General features: G+C 45.9%; 1 protein-coding gene across 1 annotated transcript in view; it reads left to right on the top strand.

The window, feature by feature from the left end:
* Positions 1-18692, top strand: part of DMXL2 (Dmx like 2) — a 530204-nt gene that overhangs the window by 144439 nt on the left and 367073 nt on the right. The gene's annotated exons all lie outside the window — the stretch shown is intronic.

The following is an 18692-nucleotide window of genomic DNA, read 5'->3' as shown; positions in this document are numbered from 1 at the left end:
TCCGGGTCATGTGGCCAGCAGGACTAAACCACTTCTGGTGCAACGGAACACCGTGACAGAAACCAGAGTGCACAGAAACGCCGTTTCCCTTCCCACCGCAGTGGTGCCTATTTATCTACTTGCACTGGTGCGCTTTCGAACTGCTAGGTTGGCAGAAGCTGGGACAGAGCAACGGGAGTTAAACCCATCACAGGCATTTGAACCACCAACCTTCTGATCAGCAAGTGCAACTCATTGGTACAGGTCCTATCCTCCAAAGCAGGGGGAAACAAGCTTGCTCCATTGCTGATCAAAGACGACTGTCATATCGCCTCTCAGTCTCCTCTTTCCCAAGCTAAATATAACCAATTCCCTCAGTCGTTCCCCATAAGACTTGTTTTCCAGATCCTTGATCATCTTGGTCGCCCTCCTTTGCACACGTTCCAGCTTATCAATATCCTTCTTAAATTGTGGTGCCCGGAACTGGACATAGGACTCCAGGTATGGTCTGACCAAGGTGGAGAGCCTGTGACAGACAGCACAAACAGCACTGCACTGGACGGACGAGTCATCCAACTAGACCAAAGGCAGCTTCTGCTGTTCCGAAGGCTGTGCTGTCCATCTGAAGTTATTTATTGAATTTCCATGCTGCACTTCACCCAAGGGTCACAGGGTGGTTCACAACAGAAAAGCACAGAAATACATAATGTAGTAACAAGCCCACAAAATACCCTGTCCCCCAACACACAGTTGAGAAGGCCATAGATTGGTTAATTAACCAAAGGCCTGGATGAAGAGGAAGGTATTTGCTTGGCACCTGAAGATATGTAACAAAAGCACCAGGCAAGCCCCCAAATTCTCCTCACAGAATTACAATTCCCAGAATTCACAGGGAAGATAAATTGAGAATTGTAGCTCTGTGAGGGGACTAGGGGAATCCCCTAACAACTACTCTTAAGAAACTACAGTTCCCAAGATTCTTTGGGAGAAGTGATGACTGCAGTGGTATAACAGTGCTGTAATGATAATGATAATGATAATGATAATGATAATGATAATGATGATGATGATGATGATAATAATAATAATAATAATAATAATAATAATAATAATAATAATAATAATTTATTGTTTATAACCTGCTCATCTGGCTGGGCTTCCCCAGCCACTCTGGGCGGCTCCCAACAGAATATTAAAAATAGAATCAAACATTAAAAACTTCCCTAAACAGGGCTGCCTTTAGATGTTTTCTAAAAGTCAGGTAATTGTTCATTTCCTTGACATCTGATGGGAGGGCATTCCACAGAGTGGGCACCACTACTGAGAAGGCCCTCTGCCTGCTTCCCTGTATCCTCACTTCTCGCAGGGAGGGAACCGCCAGAAGGCCCATGGTGCTGGACCTCAGTGTCCAGGCTGGACAATGGGGGTGGAGACACTCCTTCAGGTATACTGGGCTGAGGCCGTTTAGGGCTTTAAATGTCAGTACCAACACTTTGAATTGTGCTTGGAAATGTACTGGGAGGGCAATGTAGGACTATCAGGACCGGTGTTATATGGTCTTGGTGGCCACTCCCAGTCACCAGTCTAGCTGCCACATTCTGGATTAGTTGTAGTTTCTGGGTCACCTTCCAAGGTAGCCCCACGTAGAGCACATTGCAGTAGTCCAAGTAGGAGATAACCAGAGTATGTACCATTCTGGAGAGTTTGCAGGCAGGTAGGGTCTCAGCCTGCCTACCGGGTGGAGCTGGTAGACAGCTGCCCTGGACACAGAATTGACCTGCACCTCCATGGACAGCTATAAGTCCAAAATGACTCCCAGGCTACGCACCTGGTCCTTCAGGGGCACAGTTACCCCATTCAGGACCAGGGAGTCCTCCACACCAGTCCACCCCCTGTCCCCCAAAACAGTACTTCTGTCTTGTCAGGATTCAACCTCAATCTGTTAGCTGCCATCCATCCTCCAACAGCCTCCAGACACTCACACAGGACCTTCACTGCCTTCACTGGTTCTGATTTAAAAGAAGGGTAGAGCTGGGTATCATCTGCATACTGATGAACACCCAGCCCAAATAAATACACATATATGTCAACTAAGATCGCAGCAGTTCTTGACAGAGTCTTAAATAGAATTATGCATTTGAATCAAAAAAGTGTGGTTGATCATTATCCCCACTCCACCCCCGTCTTTTATTATCCATTACAAAAACAAATTGATAGATTAAAGGAATCATCATCACTCTGAACCACCATTTGGAGCATAGCAGGGGGGAATATTAGCGCTCAGTTCCCCATCTGTGCAACCTTGTGGGAGATCTGGGCTTCTCTCAGATGAGTTGTTCTTGTTTCATTATTTACTAGAAGTATAATAAGAATGGAGTATTGCTATAGAACCCTTTATGCACACACATTCTAAGACACCAGCCATGGTTTAATATAACTTTGCTTTTCTTCAAGATGCTTTCTTCATCCATTTCCAGAGTCTGGCATTCAGGGGTGGCCATGGCTTGACCTGTTCTTGCTCCATTATCTTCAAACTGTTGTTGTTGTTGTTTAGTCGTTTAGTTGTGTCTGACTCTTCGTGACCCCATGGACCAGAGCACGCCAGGCACTCCTGTCTTCCACTGCCTCCCACAGTTTGGTCAAACTCATGCTGGTAGCTTTGAGAACACTGTCCAACCATCTCGTCCTCTGTCATCCCCTTCTCCTTGTGCCCTCAGTCTTTCCTAACATCAGGGTCTTTCCCAGGGAGTCTTCTCTTCTCATGAGGTGGCCAAACTACATTTTGTTAAAACTGGTGGGGAACCTCAGGGGCCAAATATGTTCCTCCAGACCTCCTTGTCTGGCCCTCAGGACACTCCCAGGGCCTTTCCCACTCCCCAAACTGTGGCCCTCTGTGGCCCTGCTCCAAGCCTTCCTTGAGCACATTTGCTTGCCTGGAAGGTGTCCCTCAACTGTGGCCAGGCCTCTTGCTGGCCAGGGTGAAGGTGGGGTTGTGTATACAGAACCCTCTTGTTTTTGCAAGGCTGGGATATAGCCTACTGTGCATCATCATTGGCACGCAGCCCCCAGAAGTTCCACACAAGGGAATGAACTAAAAACACTCCCCCCAATCCATGGGTGCTGGACACAGCAAAAGCACTTTATTTCTTATTTATTGAAATAACTTTGCTTTCACAAGGCAGGGAGGAAGCAGGTTCTGCCTCTGTATCTCCTGGCACTTTGAGAACAGCGTCAGCAGGCATCAAGACATACCCTGGTGGTTCCTCTAAGCCAGTGGTGGCCAAATTCGGCCCTCTAGCTGTTTGGGGACTACAACTCCCATCATCCCTAGCTAACACAACCAGTGGTCAGGGATGATGGGAATTGTAGTCCCAAAACAGCTGGAGGGCCAAGTTTGGCCATCACTGCTCTAAGCCATAGGAGCCAACTCCTGGGGGCCACAATCCTTTTGCCCCCCCCAATAAAATATTTGAGGGGGCTGGGCCACCCCAAAGTTGATGGGCATTGCTATTCAAACGGGCTGTGTGTCTAGTGATTGATTATGCAGGGAGGTGTTTCCTCCATATTTTATTTAGGTTGGCACCCCTGCTCTAAGCCAGCAGTGGGGAACCTCTAAGAGGCAGGGCTAATGAGGCACAGGATGCCATTTCCCTGAAGCCATGCCCACCAGCCCAACATCTGATGCCATATGAGTTGTTGGGTGAGGGGTAGGTAAAACCTTTGCTGGTCCCTAGTGAGAACAATGAAGCTGCTCTCACCACTAATGGGTGCTGAGACCGAGCACCTTTGAAGTCCTCACCCGATATCATAATGACAGCAGGTGATTGACAGGTGGGTGCTCCCCACCCACCAGTCAAAGCTGGCTTGTAGGGAGCCTGCCAGCCAGATCCAGTTCCACACCCCTGCTCTAAGCTCTCTTAAGCTCCTTTTCTTCTCTGTTTTGCTCCAGCTGTTTCTTTTGCTAAGTATCAGGTTGTGCAAGTATTCATTTGTGTGCCATGCATTTCACGTATCATACCTCCAGGCACCCTTTGTTAAAATCGTAGCAGTGCTTTAAAAATGCTTTGTTTCTTGAGACTCCCAAGTCATATGTCAAATGCTGGGACAATCCCTGTGACCCACAGAAAACAGGAGCACCTAATGGGTAGTTCCCACACATCCTGATAAACACAAACAGCTTGTGGTTTGCTTAAGCGTTGAGGTGTGACGACTTATCTCAGCCTAGTGCCCTTCTGGCCGGGGCTGATGCGAGTTGTGACCCAAACCATCTGGAGGGCACCTGGTTGGCAAAGGCTGACATCTATAGGGATCAACTGCAACTAGACCCATCTAGTTCAGCGTCATATTTCCCACAGTGGATGCCTTTGTGAAATCTGAAAGCAGGACCATAAAGGCAACAACTTTCTTTTTTTCTTTCCTTTCTTAAAAAAATATAATTTTTATTAAATTTTCTGTTTTGCAATTTAAAATATTCATTGATACAACCTTGAAATATCAATGACTTCCCTTCTTCTCTTTCCATGGTTCATGTTACATAGCATACATCCCTGCATATTTTATATAAACTAAACCATTCAGTATTCCATTATTACTTTCATCAAAACTTATTTACACTGTTGAATTTATCTTAATGCTGTCAACGTTTTCAAGTGTATACAATTTCCCCCCTTATATTCAATAAACATTTCCCAATCTTCTTTAAACGAATGTTCTTCTTGTTCTCTTATTCTACACATTAGACCCACAACTGCACATACTCCATCACTTTAAGTTGCCATGCTTCTTTAGCTGGGACCTCGCTCATTTTCCATTTTCGGGCTAACAAAACACAGGCCGCCGTAGTGGCATACGTAAATAACCTTTTTTGATACCTGGGAATTTCCATCTGAATTATGCCCAACAAAAAAGGACTCTAGGTATTTTGGTGGGAAAGGTGCATTTAAACAATTTTTTCAATTCATTAGAAATGATTTCCCAACAACTTTCTGCTGGTGGTGCTTCTCAGCATCTGGTATCCAAAGGCACCAGGACTTCTAAGCTGGAGGTTTTATTTAGTTAAGGCTAAATAGCTACCGCCAGGGCCAGCCCAAGGCATTTGCTGCCCCTGTGGATTCTGCCACCTGAAGCAGTCACTTCACCTTGCCTCATGGATGGGCCGGTCCTGGCTGCTGCTCCATCAAAAGAAGCACTAAATAAAATGGCAAGTGCCACTTGTATCAGCAGGCTAGCAGCACAATCCTAACCCAAGAACCTGACTTTGGAGTAGGCAGATCTCAGGCTAAGCCTGGGCCCAGCCAAGGCCACACCGGCTGAAGTCTCCCATTCCCAGCTCAGCAGGAGATACGCCAGGGTAAATGAAGTGACAGAGAACTGGGCAGAGGGCCTTCTCAGCAGTGGTGTCCATCCTGTGGAATGCCCTCCTGCCAGCTGTCAAGGAGATAAATAACTCTACAACTTTTAGAAGACATCTGAAGGCAGCCCTGTATCAGGAAGTTTTAATGTTTGCATTTGTTTCCATAGGAACCTACGCAGACCCTGAGATCATCTTCTGAGGACCTCCTTTGTGTGCCCCCTCCTCGAGAGGTCCAGAGGGTGGCAACACAAGAGCAGGACTTTCTCTGCAGTGGCTCCCCATCTGTGGAATGCTCTCCACAGGGAAGTTCGCCTGGCGCCTGCATTATACACCTTGAGGCGCCAGGCAAACACGTTCCTTTTTAACCAGGTCTTTTGTTGATCTGATTTACATCCTATGCCCTTTTAAAATGTGTTATTTTGGTTGGAGGGCATATTGGGTTGTTGTTTTTATTTTTATTAGGTATTTTGTGGTTTTATATCCTTATTTTGGGACGCGGGTGGCACTGTGGTCTATACCACAGAGCCTAGGGCTTGCCGATCAGAAGGTCGGTGGTTCAAATCCCCGCGACGGGGTGAGCTCCCGTTGCTCGGTCCCTGCTCCTGCCAACCTAGCAGTTCGAAAGCACGTCAAAGTGCAAGTAGATAAATAGGTACCACTCCAGCGGGAAGGTAAACGGCATTTCCGTGCGCTGCTCTGGTTTGCCAGAAGCGGCTTAGTCATGCTGGCCACATGACCCGGAAGCTGTACGCCGGCTCCCTTGGCCAGTAAAGCGAGATGAGTGCCGCAACCCCAGAGTCATCCGTGACTGGACCTAGCGGTCAGGGGTCCCTTTACCTTTTTATCCTTATTTTATTTTGTGAAGCACCCTGAGACCCATGGCCATCGGGTGGTATATAAATTCTAATGATGATGGTGGTGATGATGATGTTTGATGTTCTATTGTGCTTTTATTTGTGTTGGAAGCTGGGGCAGCCCAGCCAGATGAGTGGGGTATAAATAGTACAATTATTATTATTAATTATTATTAAGTCCATCATCCCAGATTAGCCAAATCCAGCTGGACTGAGGCCAGGGTAAGTCCTGAAAAGTAAGCATTCTGGGGTTGCGGCAGGGGTAGGGGCGGGGCAGGCGTAACCTATTCCAAACCCCTTTCAGTTTGGTTGCATGACCTAGCATGTCAGTGGAACTTGCCCTGGCGAAATGGGCAGAGTAAGACAATAATACAGAGTTTAATATAAATGTGTGCTTTCCCTCTGCCTGGCTTGGGCCAGCTTAACCGAAAGTAGTCCCATTTCTGAATGAAGCTGGAGATAGTGGTCACTTGCTGTGGCTTCAGTGAAGGTGTTGAAAGATCTGTTGGCTTCCTATAGTTAGGACTCCTCTGTTCATTACCGGAAGGTTAGATCATGCTTGGTACAAAACAGATTTCAGGTCATATCAAGTCAAATAAAAGAAACAACAGTGGCTGTTCCCCAATCCTTTTTTATTTTGGAAAAATAAAAGCCAGCAATTCTTTGCATCTGTCTTCAGCACTAAGTAGCATAGTTATTCAGCAACACAAATGCCGGGAAAACACCAAGAATGTGGACATGATGAGGAGATGGTTAAAAAACAAGATCAACTCACTGGCAGCAAAGAGACACTTTTCCCAGAAACTTCCCCGGAATTCCTTCGTACAATCAAACATTTGTTTGCAAAGGGGAAGATGAATCAGACAGGAAAAGCGGTCCAGAGGGAGCAATCAAACCAAACCAAACCCAAAGAACACGATTCAAATGAATGAATCAAATGGAACCAAAAGAGGGTGGTTATAACAGCTCATTCATGACCCAAACCAACAGATCAAAGTGATTGGTCAAAAAAAGCAAAAAAAAAAAAAAACCTGAATGAAGGCAATTGATACGAGGTTGCTACATCCACTAGTATCTCATTACTTCATCCTGGCTGTGACCTACTAACTATTTGCAACTCATGACTCGTAGGTTGTAGCCTGACCTGCAGCCCTTCTGAACACATCATAAGATCAGTACATCAGAATTTAGGGATGGGTGCATCAATGGGGATAGCAGCCCTGGGATGAAATATATAACATTATAAAATGGTGTTATGAGATATGTTGCTGCAAATGCTTTTTTAAAAATTTTATTTATGCTTTTCAGGTTTATACATTTCACTAATTTTACAATCATTTTAACATTTCAAAACTTGACTTTCTTCCCCTTCTTTCTTGGTTCCTTAAGTTTATTTTTAATTTCTTCCGCATATTCAAATTAACTTAATTTGCTCATTTATTCATCTACTTTAAATATATACTCTTATAAAACTGCAGGTGATTACAATAATCCTGCCAATGTTCTTATCTGTTTACAATTTATCTGTAAATATTCAATAAGCCATTTCCGTTCTCTTATAAAAAGTTTGTTGTCTGCATTTCTTATTCTTCCGGTAAGTTTTGCCATTTCTGCATATTCCATAAGTTTTTGTATCCATTCTTCCTTTGCTGGGACTAATGTTGCTGCAAATGCATAAGAACAATGCAAGCACTCGAATCTAGCCAGTAACAATTATTGTATTTTAAATAAATCAACCAACCAGTACTCCATCACTGTCTCCAAACAATTGTCTAATAAAAATCAAATTTGGGGTGTGGGAGTGTCAGCCGCAGCAGTTGGGGTTGCCTGAGCCTAGGCCCTGACCCAGCACTGCCACCAATTCTCCCAGATGTGAGAGCCAGCGTGGTGTAGTGGTTAAGAGTGGTGGACTCATAATCTGGTGAACTGGGTTCACTTCCCCGCTCCTCCACATGCAGCTGCTGGGTGACCTTGGGCTAGTCACACTTCTCTGAAGTCTCTCAGCCCCACTCACCTCACAGAGTGTTTGTTGTGGGGGAGGAAGAGAAAAGGAGATTGTTAGCCGCTTTGAGACTCCTTTGGGTAGTGATAAAGTGGGATATCAAATCCAAACTCTTCTTCTCTTCTTCTTCTTCAGATGGTTAGAGACAGCAACAGGCAAGGATAGGCAAATTGGCTTTCTCCCACCTGTCCCAATCTTTTGTCTGCACCCACTGGCTCAGTGTGTCTCATGGTAGGGGTGGACTTGGAAACAGTTTAGGCTGAAGCACTGGCCTTCATGGAGAAACTATTGAGACAGTATTTGGCATTTGAAAAAGAGTTTCTTCTTTGCAGTCAGGAATTGCTGCTCGTAATAACTTTATTTTGGAAAAATTCTCTATATTTGCACATGTCCACATGCTTTTAAATGATAGTCAGGTGATGTGAAGGTTAGCAGACTGTCAACAAATGTGGATCCTGCGATTCCTTATGGTTGCCAGGAGACTTGTACTTCAAGGTAGTTGGGATAAAAGATCATCCATCCACCCCTCAGTGGTCTGAAGATCTTACCGCCCCTTCTCCATCCAAAGGTATATCTCATAACTCTCCATTTCACTTGGACATCTGCTTGGCTAGATGGGCTGCCTATATTAATATATCTGTTTAAGGATTGATGGATTATTCGGATGTTCATGTGAGCTGGCATTTCTTTTATTTCTGCTATATTTGCAATATAAAGATGTTAAAATATTGATGATATTTCCTGGTGAATGTTCTTTGATGTATCTGAATATACAGATGAATACAGAAGGAGATGGTGAGTGGGAGATTAGCTGACACAAAGTTTTGGGGCTGAATCACACACACTCGCTGCTTTTCTTTCTCATGCTGTTCCAGTAAGAGTGATCTGTCCCTCCTTTGGCATCCTGGTAGAGTTGTCTGTGCTTTTAATATATGGAAGTATTCACGTCTGGGCAAGTAGGAGTCAGGGGAGAAGGAGGGTAGTGGGGGAGAACGTTTGGCAGAATCTGTAACACCTCTCGGACACCCAGCTGTGGTGCGTCATTAGGTGTATTCAGAATGCGTTCCTAGGCATGTTTTCTCAGACAAACGTCCCAAAGCGTTCAACAGGATTTATTCCCTACTCATTGTGTTTACAATTCCCTCTTTAGGGTTGTATCCAATTGTCAGGATGCTGTCAGTGGCTCCCGGCTGGTTGCCCAGGAAAGTATAAAGACATGGGAAAGTTTCTTGCTGTCCTTTTTTATTTCAGTCTTTACAGAGAGAGGCTATAGAACCCAGCCTCTTGGATAATGGTGTTGTCCCGAGTGAATCTCCACCCCCGTCTCTCCCACTTCCTCATTCGTCACTTCTACGGCTGCTGCTATGTGCCCTCTGTCTTTGAACTCTTTGCTTTCCTACTTTTAAGGCTCGCCGGGTTCTGAGAGATGGAGGGTCTGGATTGCTTTCTAATGACGACGTGTCAGCTGGGTGTTGTTCCGGCTCTCCCATGATTTCCCAACTTTCCCCCCTCATCTGCCTCTGAGCTGCTACCTCCCTCAACCCCCTGTTGTAAATCTATACTGTCTTCCTCTTCCTCTTCCCTGGAAGGGTCACGATGGGGAGGCGGTCTCCACCATTGCTCCTCTGCCCAGTCCTTGACACCAATGCTAGTTCGCCGCAGAGTACGCCCACTGATGTTATTGGAAAGGACTACCGTACTTTTCCGTCTATTAGACACCCCCGTATATAAGACTCCCCCCTATTTTGGGGGACTCAATTTTAAGAAAATGAGGAGAGATGGCCCAAAGTTTTTGAGCCTCTCCCCCCATGCAGCTGCGGGCAGGATACACTCCCTAGATCGTTTCCCGCACACAAGAACATCAAGGAAAGTTGTGCTCCAGCCAGCCAGCCGGTTAGCCAGAGGGTGTGGGAGTGTTCAGGGATGCAGGAGAGGATATATTGTCTGATTATATCCTTGTCCAACTTGTGTTAACAAGTTCCACAATTTCGGCAGAGTAACATTCCCCTTATTTTAAACTTTGCAACGGATGCGTTTGCTCAGGCTCGCTAAAGCCTCTATAATAACTGTTCTGGTATTTTCCTCTTATTCCCTCATAAAATATAAGAGACGACACAGTCTTTTACAAAAGTATAAAAAGAGTTTACTCACATTCTGTTCACAATCAGATCCCAGAAGGCAGACTTAGCTTAATGAAGTAACATACACTTGGAATCTATCTCACAAGAAGACTGTCCTCTCTTGGCTGGAAGCCAAGAGGGCATCTTTGGCTTAGTAGATGTTGTTTCTTCAATGCATGTGGTGAAAGAGAGAGAGATGGCTGCCCTGCCCTGCGCTTTTGTCATTACCTGCACAGGTGAGGCCATACCCACCTCTAGTCAAATGCAGAGGAAGTCTGTCCCAGCCCAGAAGGAAACAGGAAGTTTACCTGCTGGCTGGACAAACATTCCTCCCCATGTGCAAACATGTTCACTCTAGGAATGTTGTACTTGACTGCTCTTGTGTTTCACAGCCTACAGAGGGCACCTTCCCCTGATGCCACCGCGTGCAGGAAACAATCTAGGGAGTGTTTCCCTTGCGCAGCAGCATAGAGAGAAGTTGTGCTCCAGCCAGTCAGCAAGTTGGCTGGAGGGCACCTTCCCACATGCTGCTGCTTACGGGAAACGATCCAGAAGGTGCTCCCCGCAAGCAACAGCATCGGGGGGAAGCTGCACACCGCCAGCCAGCGCCCCCAGATCACTCCCCACGCGCAGTGCCATCTTCCCCCCCATGCCTCTATCCGTGTATTGGACAACCTGAGTTTTTTGACATGATTTTTGTGTCAAAAAACCTCACCCAATACATGGAAAAATACGGTAACTTAAATGCATCCATTTTAGTGAGTCTACTCTGTGTAGGAAGCAGTGGCTGTGATGGCCTGGGATTTGGACTCGGATGCTGAACCTGAGGGATCCCAGCCTGCACAGGATTCCCCGCCTCCAGAACCAGCTGAGCCGGGACTGCGGCATGAGCCTGAAGGGACCTCACCTGTGCTGGATCCTCAGATGCAGGCATCAGTTTAGTCTGCTCTGGCACCTGAGGTGATGGAGGACCCATTGCCTGCAGGTGCTCCACTCTCGGCCCCGTAAGAGGAAGCTGAGGTTGCCTCTGGGTCTGGTAACCCACCAGCCTCTCCTGAGCTGCAGAGGCTCAGGGCAGAGAGGCGGAGGGAACTAAGTTCCTGCAGGAAGAGTGCTCGCCTCCAGGCCAGGAGAGATGAGTCACCTGAGGATCGGGGCCGCCCTATGCCTCGGGGCAGAGAAAAGCTGGCCAGTCTGCGGGAGCAACATTGTTGGTTGCTAGTTCCTGCCTGAACCCTGTCCTGCTTTCCTGCCTGAGCTCCTGACCCACCCTGGCTCCCTGCTTGCAAGCCTGTTCCTGACCACCTGGCTCCCTGCCTTGCACCCAGCTTCAGCTACTACGGACTGCCTCCACGTTGCACCTTTGACCACGGACCGGACTTGGACCTCACCTCTCGGGTAACCCATGGGACCAGTACAGTGGCATAGTGTGGGTTACCAGCAGCAGAGGCTGTACGGAGGGATGGGTGGGAAGGAGGGAAATGGATGGAGTACTCATGCACGTTCAACTGCCTAACGGCATCCACATCACCCAGGAGATTGCAGCCACAGAGGTAAGAAGAACCATCCCATTGCCTGGAGAGGTCACTTTCTGGTTTTCATGGAGAGGCCATTTTCAATGGAGCTCATTGAACTCCCATCATCTCTGACCATTGGCCATGCTGGCTGGGGCTGATGGAACGTTGCAGTCGTGGCAGCAAGAATTTTACTAGCCCAGAAGTGGAAACAGGAAGAAACACCGACAATTCAAGAGTGGAGAATGAAACTAATAGACTATGCGGAGCTAGATAAACTGACTGGAAAAATAAGATATTTTAAAAATCAAAAGTTCATCGAACATTGGGGGAAGTTTGTAGATTATCTGAAAAATCTATGTGATCCACAAACAACGCTAGTGGGGTTTCAAGAAGCACTGTAAAGGTTAAGATGTATTGTTTGGGAAAATATATATTGGTAAAGGTGAAAGTTAAAAGGCAATGCAAAAAAGGAAATGCGTTATAGTTAGGAGTATATATGGATGATTACCAGAAAAATCGAAGGAAGTCTCAAAAGTTCAATTTGTGAAAATTTGGCTAAAAATGTATGATTTTCGTTGTAAATTAATAAAAAGTATATTGGAAAAAAAAAGGAACTTGGAGTCCAAAAATATCTGAAGGGCACCTCGTTGGCTACCCTTGCCTTAGAACCATAGCCTTTGTGGCTTGGAGCTTGTGCCTGAATTCTACCCAAGGCACCATCTTATTGTTGATCATTGGGTTTGGAATCAGCACAAAATATCTCCTTATCCTCATTTCTACAAAGGGACAATTTTTGCCTTTTAACAGCCTATTTCCAAGTCTGTTGATTTGGATCCCCAACAGAAATACCCACTGTTTAAAAAGCTGTCTCAAGGAGTTTGGCACTGAGATGGTACCTAAAGATGGCAAGAGGAAAGAAGGACTCCCACTGCTCAGCATGGCTTGCCAATGGCTGGAAGAAACTTTTCTTAAAATGCCACATTTCTGAGAGGTTTGTCCCTGCTGGTTTTTCTTGGAGATTACTTTTTGCATAAGTTAACTTTTGCTTTATAAGGGTGAAAATTAAGTTATCTCCCAGCCCTGCTAAAACATTTCTGGCATGCTTGGTGAAAAAGTCACTACAAGCAGCTTGGCAGACACTAAAAGTTCTAAAAATGCCCAAGGTGTTGAAATGTGGAGACTCTGAATTTAAGGAGTTGGATGGGTTTGAAGTCTCATCCTAAGCAGAAAAACGGAGAGCATATAGGAATAGGAATAGCCTGTGAAGCCTTATTTAAATTAAGTCCAGCTGCAAAGCAAGCCAATTCACCCTTATCTTACTCTGCTTAACAAAGAATCAGACAACAGACTCAGAAGTAAGTTTAAAATACAGTTTACTTACTCATAGCATTGTGTTAGTTCTCAGCAACATAGCAGTAAAAACTATGCAGGTAAAGTACTTATACAGTGGTACCTCAGGTTACATACGCTTCAGGTTACATACGCTTCAGGTTACAGACTCCGCTAACCCAGAAATAGTACCTCGGGTTAAGAACTTTGCTTCAGGATGAGAACAGAAATCGTGCTCTGGCGGCACGGCAGCAGCGGGAGGCCCCATTAGCTAAAGTGGTGCTTCAGGTTAAGAACAGTTTCAGTTTAAGAACGGACCTCCAGAACAAATTAAGTTCTTAACCCGAGGTACCACTGTATTTACAGTATAAGGTAAAGGTAAATGACCCCTGGAAGGTTAAGTCCAGTCAAAGGCAACTATGGGTTTGCGACCCCATAGTCGCCTTTGACTAGATTTAACCGTCCAGGGGTTCTTTACCTTACTGTATCACCTACCTGCAAACAAATCAGAATGAATGCACAGTAGAGTTTGGAAGTAGCTGAACCTCTGTGTAAGCTTTGTGCAAGTGAATCAGGAAGAATGCTCAATAAACAGATCATCTGGTAGAGCCCATAGTGTCTGTCCTTAACTAATACGGCCATTATTCTTGGGCAGGCTAATGATTCCCTCCTTTTGAGTCAGTACTTTGGAGAAGCAACTATGGAGGGAAAGAGGACTAGATGCAAAATCAATTACCGTGGCCGCTGCACAGACTGTTCCGGCAGACAAATAACCTCCTCCCAAGCCATGTCCCAAGTGAACTTAATATACAAATTAGGCATAAGAATGCAAGAAGAATTATTGGGAATTACAGGGTCAGAACTACTTTAACTGTATAGAGACATATTCATGTACTATAGCAACAAGAATGTTACTCGCCGCAAAATGGAAAGAAGCAGAAGTCCCAGCAAAGGAAGAACGGATACAGAAACTTATGGAATATGCAGAAATGGCGAAACTTACCGGAAGAAAAAGAAATCAAGATAACAAACTGTCAGGGGCTCAGGAGCAGAAGCACAGGGGAGAGAGGAAATGGAGAGCGAAGGGGAGGAATCCGAGGGCAGCGTAGGGGAGTATGACAGTGACCCGAGAGATTCCATGAGCTTCTCCAGCGAATCAGAAGATTCCCAGAAGGGGGCGCCGATGGTCAGGGCAAAGGGGGTCCCAGGGGGGACACACCAGAAACAAGGGGCCAGCGGGGACTCCCAAAGCAGCAGCGGGGGATCAGGACCAGCTTCCCCACCAGAGCGTAGTGGGGGGGAAGAGTCACAGGTGTCAGGACCAGCGTCTCCTCCAGCGGGAAGAGAAGATGAGTCAGGGCTGACCACGCCTCCATCGGAGAGTGGGGGAACGGAGGGGAGGTCAGTTCCAGCTAGCCTCCCCGAAGGGGGGAGCAGTGACAGCAGCAGTGAAACGGTCAGGAGGAAGGTTACCAGCTGGGCGCGCGCGCCAAGTTCAAATGTACAGGCGCGCGGGACAGCAGGAGACCCGGATTGGGAACCAGGTCCTAAAGCCCGCCGGAGGGAGGGGGAAGACTCAGCGTCAGAAGAGTCTAGGAAGGGCGAGACCCCGACGGACAGGCGGAACCAGAGGAGGAAAGAGCAAAGGAAGAGGTGGAGCAAGGCTAGAGTCTTAAACTGGTGTCTGGGGGGAGGAGATTCAGACGGAGCTTCAGCAGTCTAGAGTTTGAGACGTAGGGCTGCGCGCTGCGGCTGTAGAAGTGAAACTGAACTTCAATAAAGACTTTCGTACTTAACAACGAAACGGCGTTGGTCCTTTGTGAGCTGGGACCTCGGGCAGCTCTAACACAAACTTTTTATAATTGAATGGAAATGGTTTATTGAATATTTACAGATAAATTGTAAACAGATAAGTTCATTGGCAGGGTTATTGTAATAAACTACAGTTTTATAAGAGTATATATTTAAAGTAGATGAACAAATGAGCAAATTACCGTACTTTTTTGTTTATAAGACTAGTTTTTTTTACTAAAAATGTTTAAAAGGGGGGGTAGTCTTATATACAATCTCCTCCCATTTTCTTAATTAAGACACCCCCAAAATAGGGGGTGTCTTATACACTGGGGCGTGTTATACACAGAAAAATATGGTAAATTAATTTGGATTTGCAGAGGATATTAAAAATAAATTTAAGGAACCACAGAAAGAGATGGAAAGAAGCCAAGTTTTGAAATGTTAAAATGATTGTAAAATTAGTGAAATGTATAAAGCTGGTGAAATGCATAAACTTGGAAAGTACAAATAAAATTTGAAAAACTGAAAGCAAAACAAAACAAGAAGAAGACAAGAAGAGCCTGGCTGCAGGATTAGGCCAAAATGCCTCTCTAGTCCAGCATGCTGTTCTCAGAGCAGTCGGCCAGATGCATGTGGGAAGCTCAGAAGCGGAACCTGAGCACAACAGCTCTCTTCCCGCTTGCAATGCCCAGTTTATCACAAAAGAAGGTCAGCATGCCAAACTATCATGGGATTCCTGAGACGGATTCCTGAGGTGGGAAGCCAAAAGTACGACACCCCGCCCACATGGGATGCATACACTGCAAATGAGCTCATATGAGAACTCCCAAGATCACGAGATGAATGTTTAGATTCACATGCCTCACTGTGCCTGTCTGCGAGCTTCTCCAAATGTTGGTGGGGTGAGTAAGATGTTAACGCTCTAAAGACTCACCCAGAGCCTAAGGCCTTAGACTTGGGGAACATTCTTGGTCTCCACTTCCCATCAGCCCCAGCTACAAAGCTGTCAATTTTGGTTTCTCTCTGTTCCTCACGTTCTAATCTTCAGCTCAGTTCTCCCCATTTCCGATGCAATTTCCCATTTTAAAAATAATAACGCGGGTGGCGCTGTGGGTTAAACCACAGAGCCTAGGACTTGCTGATCAGAAGGTTGGCGGTTTGAATCCCCGCCACGGAGTGAGCTCCCGTTGCTTAGTCCCTGCTCCTGCCAACCTAGCAGTTTGAAAGCACGTCAAAGTGCAAGTAGATAAATAGGTACCGCTCCGGCGGGAAGGTAAACGGCGTTCCTGTGTGCTGCTCTGGTTCACCAGAAGCGGCTTAGTCATGCTGGCCACATGACCCGGAAGCTGTACGCCGGCTCCCTCGGCCAGTAAAGCGAGATGAGCGCCGCAGCCCCAGAGTCGGCCACGACTAGACCTAATGGTCAGGTGTCCCTTTACCTTTACTAAAATAATAACAACATTAAATATTAATTATATTAAATATTAATAATAACAATATTAAATCCCCATGAAAAATGGTCAGCATTTTATCACAAATTTCTCCAAATGAACACATTTGTGTATGCAGACTAATGCAAACAATTCCCCCTAATACAATGCATCTTAATACATATATTTTTTACTAGTACCTGTATTTGCATGCACACTTTTCTCTTTAATGCACATTGTTTTATCACAGAATTGCACCACAAAATTCGGAGAAGCGCAACTTTTGAAGGATCGGTGTGCTCCGGTTCATGCATTGGTCTAATAAGTACGAATTCAGTTGTATCTTGTTGAAATGCGAACGGAATCAAATTTCTCCCCCAACCTCAGCCTCAACCAGCATGGCCAATCACCTGGGACAATGGCAGTTGGAATCCGACAATATCTCGGTGGCTGCAAGAGGGAAAGAATGGCCTTTGCTCATAGGAATGTCAGCTTGTGTAACTGGATTTGAGGAATGAAACAAATAATAATAAATTAATTATACCCTGCCCTTCCCAGTTCAGAAAACCGGGCTCAGGGAAGCTAACAACAAATTTAAAACACTTAATTGATGCAACGAAAAAACAGCATAAAATACAGTATAAAACGTGAATATTGATAACTTCCGAATTCAAAAATCAATTTAGGGGGAAAATCCATCCAATAAACATTAGATGATCACCAGGGCTAGCTGGTTGAATTGGTCCTACTTGGGCCAGCGAGGAGACCAGGGGAGAATTAGCTGTGGGATTCCAGAGTGGGTAATCTTCATAAAAAGGGAAGGGGTGGGAAGAAAAGAGAAATACAGTGGTACCTCGGGATGCGAACAGGATCCGTTCCAGAGCCCCGTTCTCATCCTGAAGCGAACATAACCTGTGTCCATGCGTCTGCGCGTGCGCGGGTCGTGTTTCAGTGCTTCCGCGCATGCACGTGACGTCATTTTTAGTGCCTGTCCATGCGCGCGGCGAAACCCGGAAGTAACATGCTCCATTACTTCTGGGTCGCCGCAGAGCGCAACCCAAAAATATTCATCCCAAAGCGTATTTATCCCGAGGTATGACTGTAAAAGATCAGGCTGAATTCAAATTAAAGGCCAGGCGCAGGCCCAACGGAAGGAGGTTAAATCCTGAAGGGCTCTAGTCTCATGGGACACAGCATTCCATCAGGTCAGAGCCATCACTGAAAAGGCCCTGACCCTGGTGGAAGATAGTTCCCAGTGCCTAACCAGATGCCTATGGGAAACCCACAAGCAGTACCCAAGTGCTCTCTACCGACATGCAATTCCCAGCAACTGGCGTTCAGGGGCGTATATGGACTGACTTTTAATGGAATATGTCTGGGTTACACCAGAAAGTCAACTTCATCTGAATTGCCCTAATGTGACTGCATGTTTTTGACTAAATACTGACAAACAAGACAACTGGAAACTTGTGGGGTTTTCGTTTCCAAAGGAAGATCGGCAAACGGTGTCACCACATCTGATCCTACCAGCGACTACCAGATTCTCTTGGAACTCCAGCAGGCAGCCGCCTGGTTCTGCTTACGTTGGAACGGCACCTTATTCCATTGGATTGCAGTGAGGTTCCTTGCAGACGAAGTTGCTAAATGGGTAAGGCTAACTGAACCCAATCCAATCCAAATGCATTCACAGACAAGCAACCTACTATGCGAGGATTGGTAAACTTGACAAGCAGCCGGCAAAGTGGTTTCTCCAAGTTGTGAATTCTGGATCTGAAGCCAAGATGCCACAGGGCTGGGCAGAGATGGCCGTTATTTCTCAGCCGCTTCCTCCAACTTGCAATGGACTAATATTTGTAATATATAAACCGTGGCTGGGGAATATTGGTCTCTAAGTGACATTAATCCCCTGGCTGCCAAGTAGGAAGATTTAACGCAAAGGGGGGAAAGGCAGGAAGACAACAACACAGTTTGACTAATCCATCAGAAATTTGCTGGATGGATAATAGTTCTTCACTTGATCTCTGGCTGAAATAAGTCTCTCTTTTTCACACTGGAACGTAGCAGGTAAGAAGGTTGTTTCTATTTGAATTATGCTGACAGCTAAGCCCCACTTGCATAATGTTTTGTTGGGCTGACTTCATGAATAGTTTTTGCCCAGGCTGCTTAACAGGAAGGATTCCACCACCACCACTGCAACTCAGATATTCATCTCGTCAGGAAGGAAAGACGAGTGATAAAATGAGGTAGAACGTGTAGTGAAATGGTCTCCTCATCCAGTCAATGTCTAAGGAGACTTTTATCACATGTTAGGGGT

The sequence above is a fragment of the Podarcis raffonei genome, chromosome 14 (assembly GCF_027172205.1).
Source record: "Podarcis raffonei isolate rPodRaf1 chromosome 14, rPodRaf1.pri, whole genome shotgun sequence".
Classification (NCBI taxonomy): Eukaryota; Metazoa; Chordata; class Lepidosauria; order Squamata; family Lacertidae; genus Podarcis; species Podarcis raffonei.
The sequence above is the reverse complement of the archived record's forward strand: the minus strand, read 5'-3'. Positions and strand labels throughout refer to the sequence as shown.